The following is an 8,724-nucleotide window of genomic DNA, read 5'->3' on the forward strand; positions in this document are numbered from 1 at the left end:
GGGGGGGGGGGCGGAGCCGCTCCAGCTGCCCACAGCAGGGCTGTGGGGGGGTTCCGCGGGTGGAACAGGGCCCATCAGCTCCAGGATGGCCGTGACCCAGCCCGGCCCTGCCTGAGCAGGGTCTGGGCTGGGCCCACTGGCCCCCACACGGGGCCCGCAGCCACCTGTCCCAGCACCGGAAACGAGACAGAGCCTCTGCCTCGGGGTTTACTATTCTTAAGTGTCGATCACAGAGGTGGTCAGAATTTAAGTGGCTCAAAGAATTGTCCGTATTCAAACTGGCCACTGATAGGTCCTGTCAAGTCACAGAGGAGCTGTAAGCACCCCTTTGCAAGAACATCACTTCCAAGACTATGCTTTGCCAACCCACGACATTGTTTGTTTGGTTTCGAGGTTTTTTGTTTTGTTTTTTAAGGTTATTTAAGTTTATTTTTCATAAATAAAAAGATCCAGTCTAGAACACGAGACTGGCTGCTGGACCAAGTTCTCAGCTTCACTGTGTAGATGTCTTAGCTATTTATTCAGTACTAATTATACTCTTCCAACTCAGTTTCCAGTAAAAGACAGTGAAGCACAGTGACTCCTGAAATACTCAGAAGATGTGGGATACCAGTATGGGAATCCCTGTAAGGAAAAGGGTCTGTGAATGCTTAGACTTCAACTGAGGAATTGGCATTTACAAATATGAGACAATAAGAATTCAAAATTAAAATACTCCACATTGGAACTGCTCAAGTAAGAATGTGCTTGGTATGATTTCCTTAATTATTTCTAGATGTCAGGAATTCTTTTGTATTAACTTTTTGGTCAGAAATAAACTTGATGTCTGTTCTAAATGCTGAAAATTTATGATGCAAGTACTTTTTTGGGGAAGTTTTCTTTCATAGCATTTCTCCAAGAAATTCCCATACTCTTCAAACCCAAGGATCAGTTCTAAGAATCAGAAAAATCCACCTGCAGAAGACAACAGCTGCTTGTTTCATGATGACGAACTTCAATGAAACACACCAGGACATTAAAAGGACCAAGGGGGGCTGCACACGAATCTGGCAGTGCCTTACATTTCCTGACTCCTCCTCTTGGATGAATACAAATGGATCTGGAACCACATGAAAAGCTGGGAGACGCAAAGAGATGAATGAGTGATGGAGACCCTTCCCTGTGGAGGAAGGATCAGTTTGGCAGCCTGGGCACTCCCATTTCCCCAAGTCCTACCAGATGCAGGTTGTGTTGCTCGGAGTGACAACGTGCACTGATGTGCAGCTCTGAACTGAGCCGCGCACAAAGGACTGTGAGGTTCAACTTGAAAGCTCGGGATATATTGATGTTACAGTTCACCTTGTCACATGAAGCATCCCCAAAGTTTTCAGCAGTGCTTGACACGTCATAAAAAATGTATCTGGAAAAATCAAATTTTAGTTTTTCTGCTGCTCTGATGCGTGAAAGCTTATTCCAGCCAAAAAGAGCTGTATCTCTGCAATAGTGGCACTCCAAATATGATTTCTGTGATACAGAGATCTATGAGAAAAGGAGATTGTGTGGATGCCATGTATGAATGATTTTTCTCTATTTTACTTATGAAGTCCCACAGCAGAAGTTTTTAAGACTTGGTTTGTAGCTGAACTTCCTTTCTCAAATACAGCATTTAGAAACATTTGTTCAGCTCACACTAAATAAATGCATATAATTGGTATTTACAAACTTGTTTATTCATATTCCAACAATCTCAACTCACTTAATTATCATATGAATGCTTTCAAGCCCCTATAGAACATCTGCAGGCAGAATAAAAAGCAGTGACTATGTCTCAGCAGCCATAAGCTGGAAAAGATCCTATAAACAACCAGAGAATCAGAATCATAGAGTGTTGTGGGTTGGAAGGCACCCTAAAGCCATGCTAGAGTTGGGAAGGATGACAGATGATGAAGGAATGAAAAAAATATTCAAGGAAGTTAAGGCCACAACAAGAAAATTAAATTGACTCTTTCCACCAGTGCTTACTGTGAAGGTTTGGGAGGTTCATGACATCAGAGCCATTCTTTAAGAATTATGGATCTGCCTCAATTTTAAGTATCAATAAAAAAGGTTTTAGAAAAAAAAAAAAAAACAGTATAAAGTCATCAAAAGTTGAGAGCAGAAGAAATTATTCACCTAAAAGTTCTAATGCAATTAAATATGAAATTGCTGAGCTCTGAGGATGATGTATTATCTATTGGATAATCCTCTTCAACAACTGAGCACAGTGGTAAGTGCAACACCTGTGTTTAAAATGGGAGCCAGGAATGATGTCATGAGCCCAAATGAGCAATTCTGACCCCTATGCTAAGTAAATTTGTGGAAATCTGAGTAAAGAACCGAATTTCTCAGTAAATTGATAAACCTGATAATATTTGTATAGAGTGAATCCAACCTTATGGATCCATTTGATTTTGTTAAGGAACTGTAGGGCCAGGCAGATCCAGAGGATTATTTTAATTTTCTTTTTTTTTCACATGATCCATTTCCAAAGGCTCAGCAGAGAACAGATATGGCAATAGATAAAGGAGAAGCTTCTCTTAAGGGCTATTGACAGTTTAAAAGATTGGATGTAATGGATAAGAAGAAAGACTTGTTGCCCTAAGAGGAAAGGTACCAGGGGAATTGGAGAAGGATTAAGACATAGTCTATTCAACATAGGGGATCCAGAAGGGCAAAATAATGCTGAGGTAAAATTTTGTTGATTATACAGAATTATTCTGGATTATGAAATAAAAGTTATGTGAAAAGCTGTTGAAGAACTTCACAACACTAAGGGCAATAAAATAATAAATGAAATGAAATAATGCTAAATGCAAAGAAATGCCGATGGAAAAGAATCAGCATCAGGATATGTATTTTTGCTACTATTTTCACTTGGGAGACAGAACTTCATTTCACTTTCGGTTGTTCTTTGGGTACATTCAAATGAGAACAGAACTGTTCAAAAAGGGAAGTAGAGCATTAAAAATTACTGAAGAAAAAAAAAACATGACTGTCACTACGTGAATTAGTCACAATCCAACAATTTTGATCACTTCAGCTTAAAATATAAAATAGAACCAAAAAAGGTGTAAAAATGCTGACACTGATAAGAGCTATGAGACAGCATCTATACAAGAAATTAACCAGAGAAGCAAGACTAAACCTCTTCAGATGGGAGCAGAAATCCCCTAAAAGGTCTGTGATAAATATTTATCACAACTTGGATATTTTAAAAAATCTATTATAACACAATGGATTGCAGGAGTAATCACTAAATTCTCAAGGAAAGAAAAATGTATAGAACAAAATTAAAATCAGAATTATTCATCATCTGGTGTAAACCACAATTGTTCTGAAGGTGCAACCAGTTCTAGAAGTTTTTAGACATAGACTCTTAGAAATTACAGGCCTATATAAAAACAAAGATCATATTTCATCTGCCCTATGGCCTAGATGTGCTACTGGCCAGAACTACAAACAGAACATGAAAGAAAGAGACTTTTGATTTGAGGTGAACTTATTTTTAAGCTCCCAGAAGCCAACAAATGATACCAGCTCTGATGTTAATTTACATATATATATATATAATTTGTAGTATAAGTTTGGTGATTGTCTTCTAGGACTAACAAACATTAAAATGTTACAAATCCTACTCTGATTCTCTGATTGCTGGTCTTAGTCAGCAAATGTTTCCTCTCATGCTCTTACAGGATTTTCCTGCCCCAGCCCATTTCCTCAATCTTAAAAGTTCTTAAGATTCTTAACTTGCTATTTTCTGAGTGGAAAGACATGCTCCATATTTTCATCCAGATAAAGGATTCCCAGCTTCCAGACTGCTGGTACAGTACTGCAGCAGCCACCATTATGTTAGGGGAGGATAATATTTGGTCATAAGTGGATTAAAGTACTTAATTTTGTTTGCATTTTTCAGTGATTTGATAGTTGGAGCAGAAGAAGTCACTGTACTCAGTTTTGTATTTCACAAAAGGAATTGCAAATCAAAGAATCAAAGCTATCAAAACTTTCTCAGGAGGGTCACCAATTTGTTATTGAATAGAAAGGCCTAAGTTTCCTCAAAGCCCAAGTATGAGCACTTTCTGAAATTACAGAATGTGTGTTTGCCTGGTTGTTCCATTCTGGATATGCATCTCCCCTCTAGAATTCTTTGAGGTGCAATTAGTGCAGGGAAAGTCACTGGGGTTTTGCCACTGCTTTCCTTTGGACCAGCATTATTGTGTTTGCAAACTTCAGCCTTTTAAACTCCAGGACCACTTTTTATAGGCAGTTACATTTTGAAAAGCAATTTCATAATTTCCCTGTGAGTTTCTTCCCGCTATGAAGGCTATTTATGCCTCATTATCTTCAACTGACATTTGTTTTTGCTGAGTTCCCATCTCTTTTGCCCCATCTAGTCTGTATATTGGGAAATGGAAGAGATTTTTCCTTCCAATGACAGTTCTGTAACTCCTGTGATTGCCCTTGGGTTTCACTACAATCACTGCCAGCTGAGCATGAAATCATGCTGCTGAGTGAAACATGGTGGCTTCCTCATAAAAGAATTCTTGATTGCATTGCTTTTACATATTTATTTCTGCATTAGAAAGGAGGACTGGGATGTCAGTCAGGGTGGCACATTCGGACTGGCAGGTGACATCCCCGTGCCATGGGCAGCACCTGTGCCTGCACAACATTCACAGCAAATCACGCTTTCCATGAAAAGGAATTACCCAACCTAAACTATGGAAAGGCCAAGTGACACTGATTGGAAATCAAAGCAAGAGCTGTTACCTGCTCCTCCTCTGAAGGCACTCAGCTTCCCCATGATTGCCTTTCCCAGCTTCAGGAATTCCCTCTATCTCACACTCAGCCTCAGCTCCAAAGTGGGAGCTGTCTGTAGGAAAACCTGCACATCACACCTTGCTGGTAACAACTGTTTAATACTGTTTGTTTGCTGCTGTTCAAAGAATAGCCTTAAATGATTTTATACATTGATTTTTGAAGCAAATCATATTAAATTATGCCAGCAATTCAATTTTATCTTCCTAAAACTCAATACAAATCGGGTCACTTCCACTGACAGACATCTGAATTCTTTATCCTACAAGCAACTCATTTAGTTGTGATTGTATCACTCACTGAACACCAGCATTTCAGAGCCCATTCAAATACAGCAGCATTTCCTGATTTTTCTTGACGCCTTAGGAGATGATGGGAACAAAAACCAGTGTTCAGAGAGCAGACAAGAAAATAGAGAGGTTTTTGCAGTCATGGACAAATTCCTTTGCTTTGGATGAATACACAGTAACAAAACCCTCAGAAAATATTTGTTCCTTTTAGGCATTCCAGCCTGATCTTCATTTTCTTAGCATGCACACAGCACTGCCAGGCAGTGCACAGATCCAGACCTCCCCACTCTGGGGATCCGATTCTGCAGGTACTTCCATATCTAAACCACCCCAATAAAGAACCACTCTGACCTTTTGGATTTCTTTGCAGGATAAGAGTCTGAAGATCACAATCTGCTCAATAGAATTCTCCAGCCCCCATCACGTCTTCAAATAAAAAATGCTTTGGAAAATTTTAAATACCGAGTTTTTAAAATAAATAGCACCACTATGATATATGTGATGTTTTTGAACATGATCTTAATTCAGAGAATCATAGAGTGTCCTGGGCTTGAAGGGACCTTAAAGCCCACCCAGTGCCACCCCTGCCATGGGCAGGGACACCTTCCACTGTCCCAGGCTGCTCCAAGCCCCAATGTCCAGCCTGGCCCTGGGCACTGCCAGGGATCCAGGGGCAGCCCCCACTGCTCTGGGCACCCTGTGCCAGGGCCTGCCCACCCTCAAAGCACGGCCGGGGATCCGGGGCCAGCCCCAGCTGCTCTGGGCACCCTGTGCCAGGGCCTGCCCACCCTCCCAGGGAACAATTCCTGCCCAATATCTGATCTAATCCTACTTTCTGACAGTTTGAAGCCATTATTCTCTCTGTTTGAACACTGTGGTAATCCATTTCATGCCATTCAGTCAAAATTTTTATACAAATTTCCAATCCTTGTAAAGGTTATCATACAGCAAGGTTGGGAGGGGGCAGAGGGAGGTTCTAATTTATCAGAAAAGAAGAGAATATAAAAATACCAGAATACATGCAGTTCAAATGAAATCTTGACAGCTGCTATTCACAAATATTGCTGACATGATTTTTTTATATTAAAATTCAGAATTACTGCATTTTCATCAGTTTCTCATTTCACAGCTGGCATTTCATGTTGTCAGCATCCTGTGATTTACAAGGCTGTATGTGGTGTAAGAATGTTGTTTTAAATGGACAATCTCATAAGCATGTTCACTAATTGATATGCTGGGGCAACTTAAAATGTAAACATACTGTATGCTCCAAAAGCCAGAGTGCTTTCCAGAAGAAAAAAACTGAACCTAATCGCTTCAGTTTCATTAAACTTTTATGAAAGTCCCCAGAAAACAGACATTCCCATGCAAATTTTAAAATAATGGCTTAATTTGTGAAGTTACTTTTCCCATATCAAAAATGCAATGTAAAATACATAAAAAATGGGATTGATACTCACTGCTGGGAGATATAGAAGCTGTTTAACCACACAGCCCATGGAGTCTTAATACAGCATTGTTTTCTAATAATGTTTACTAGGATTCATTGGGATATTTTCCAAAGTGATATAAAGCAAGCCTGGCACAAAATGCAAATTCTCTGTTCCAGCAATGTTATTCTTTATCTAAGACCTGTAGAAATGATGGAAAGGACAAATTTTCAGGGAATTAAGTCAATATTTTATACATTTTATCATGCTTCTCTATTCCAGTGCTCAGCAAAAAGCAGGAATACAGGATACAACCTGCCTTTCCACAGTTCCTTGTGAGATATGGCATGAGAAGTTATCTGCATATAAGTTGGAAAGTTTGGGTAGGTCCAGAGAATTTAGCGGAATTCCTTAAGTAGAATATTAATCAGAGGAATAAAAACACTGCTTTTGCCAAAGCTCTCTCTCTCCCTTTTGACAGAAGGTACTATTAAGCAGCCCAAAGCCTGGAATAACCTTCTATGATTCATACAATATTTTAACAGCAACAAGACATATTTGGACTTTATCCTAAAATCTGAGGTATTCCAGGATATTTTGTAGTGAAAGTGCGAGAATCAGGAGGAAGAAGTGGCAAATTGATTCCAAGGCTATCCATGTTTCCCTTTTCAATTCTCCTACTCCATCAGTACAAAAGATACCGCCCTTGAATATGTCCAGGCAATGATCTGGCACCAGGCCATCATTTTAAGGTTTTCTACAAATATTTTGTGTTACAGACAACCGTAGAGAGAAGCTCTGATGACATCACCAGCAACTCATCGTCCTCCTCTAGTGATCTCAGACAAATTCCTTCCTCCTCTCTCTTCCCCAAACAGAGCTTATTCCCATATTCTTTTTGGTATCACCACAGGAGGCTTTTTTTCCTAGTACGAATGTGGGGGGCGGGGGGGTGCATTTTGTCTAGTTGGAGTTTTTGACATAGTTTGACACTTGGTTTCTGCATAGCAATATTAATGATGCTTGCCTTTTTTAACACCACGTCTTCAGGTTTTCCTTCTGGTTCTGCTGGGGGCTGGTTTACTTGGATGCAGCTGGAGTTCAAGAGGCTCATTGTGTCCTCAGTAGGTCATATGAAAATCAGACAGCCAGAAACCCTTTTAGCTAATCTTTCTGCATAAGTGGATCATTAGTCAGCCTTCACCTTATCTGGAAAGTCTTAAATTTTTGAATAATTTTTCAAAACATATTTCCCTTAAACACATGACAAACCTCATCCATCAACAAAAAAACGTTTAATGACTTGCACCAAACAGGACACAATCAAATCCAGGATCTGAGAGCTGAGACCAAAACATGGTAATTAAAATAATTCTCTCCTTTGGGGCAATAGATGAAGTCTACACACCATACAGCACTTAACTAAATGAAAACATGTAATAAAAAGTGTCCTGTGGCCAACTCAGACCAGAGCAGCCCAAGTAAGAATGGCACTTGTAGGCTATTCTCTATCTTACAGAATTCCGTCCTTAGCTCTGCTGCTCTTCCAGCTTTTAGCTGTATACAGAAGTCCACAGATTTTCTTTCACAAGCCTAAGCATTCCCCATCTGAAATTTCTTTTTTTTTTTTTTTTTTTTTTTTTTCCCAAACCCAAGCAGTCCCCCGCCTAAATTTTTTTTTTTTTTTTTTTTTTTTTTTTTTTTGCACCTTAAGCATGAATTAACTGGAATATGCTGATGTTGGAGCTCTGCCCTCAGGCTCTGCCGCTGCAGCTGAACCAGCCCAGTGCCCTCAGCTGCTCCTTGGGTGGCCCCTCCAGACCCTTCCTCTTCTTCATGGCTTCTTTTGGAAACTCTCTAATGGCTTAATGTCTACTTTTATACAGTGGTGCCAAAACTACCCCCAGGACTCTCCTGTGAACTGCCCTGCATCAAAACCAGAATGGGCAGCAGGGGAGGGGGGAATTCTGTCTCTCTGCCCTGCTCAGGTGAGACCTCACCTGCAGAGCTGCCTCAGCCCTGGTGCCCCCCAGCATAGGAAGGACCTGGAGCTGCTGTAGCAACTCCAGAGGAGGCCACGGAGGTGCTGAGGGGACTGGAGCCCCTCCCCTGTGGAGCCAGGCTGGGAGAGCTGGGGCTGCTACGCCTGCAGAGGAGAAGGGTGTGTG

General features: G+C 40.6%; 1 long non-coding RNA gene across 1 annotated transcript in view; it reads right to left on the reverse strand.

Moving 5' to 3' along the window:
* LOC108447233 overlaps nt 1–8,724 on the reverse strand; it is a 12,923-nt gene that overhangs the window by 613 nt on the left and 3,586 nt on the right. The window lies entirely within an intron of this gene.

This window comes from Corvus brachyrhynchos, unplaced genomic scaffold (assembly GCF_000691975.1).
Source record: "Corvus brachyrhynchos isolate BGI_N302 unplaced genomic scaffold, ASM69197v1 scaffold66, whole genome shotgun sequence".
Lineage (NCBI taxonomy): Eukaryota > Metazoa > Chordata > Aves > Passeriformes > Corvidae > Corvus > Corvus brachyrhynchos.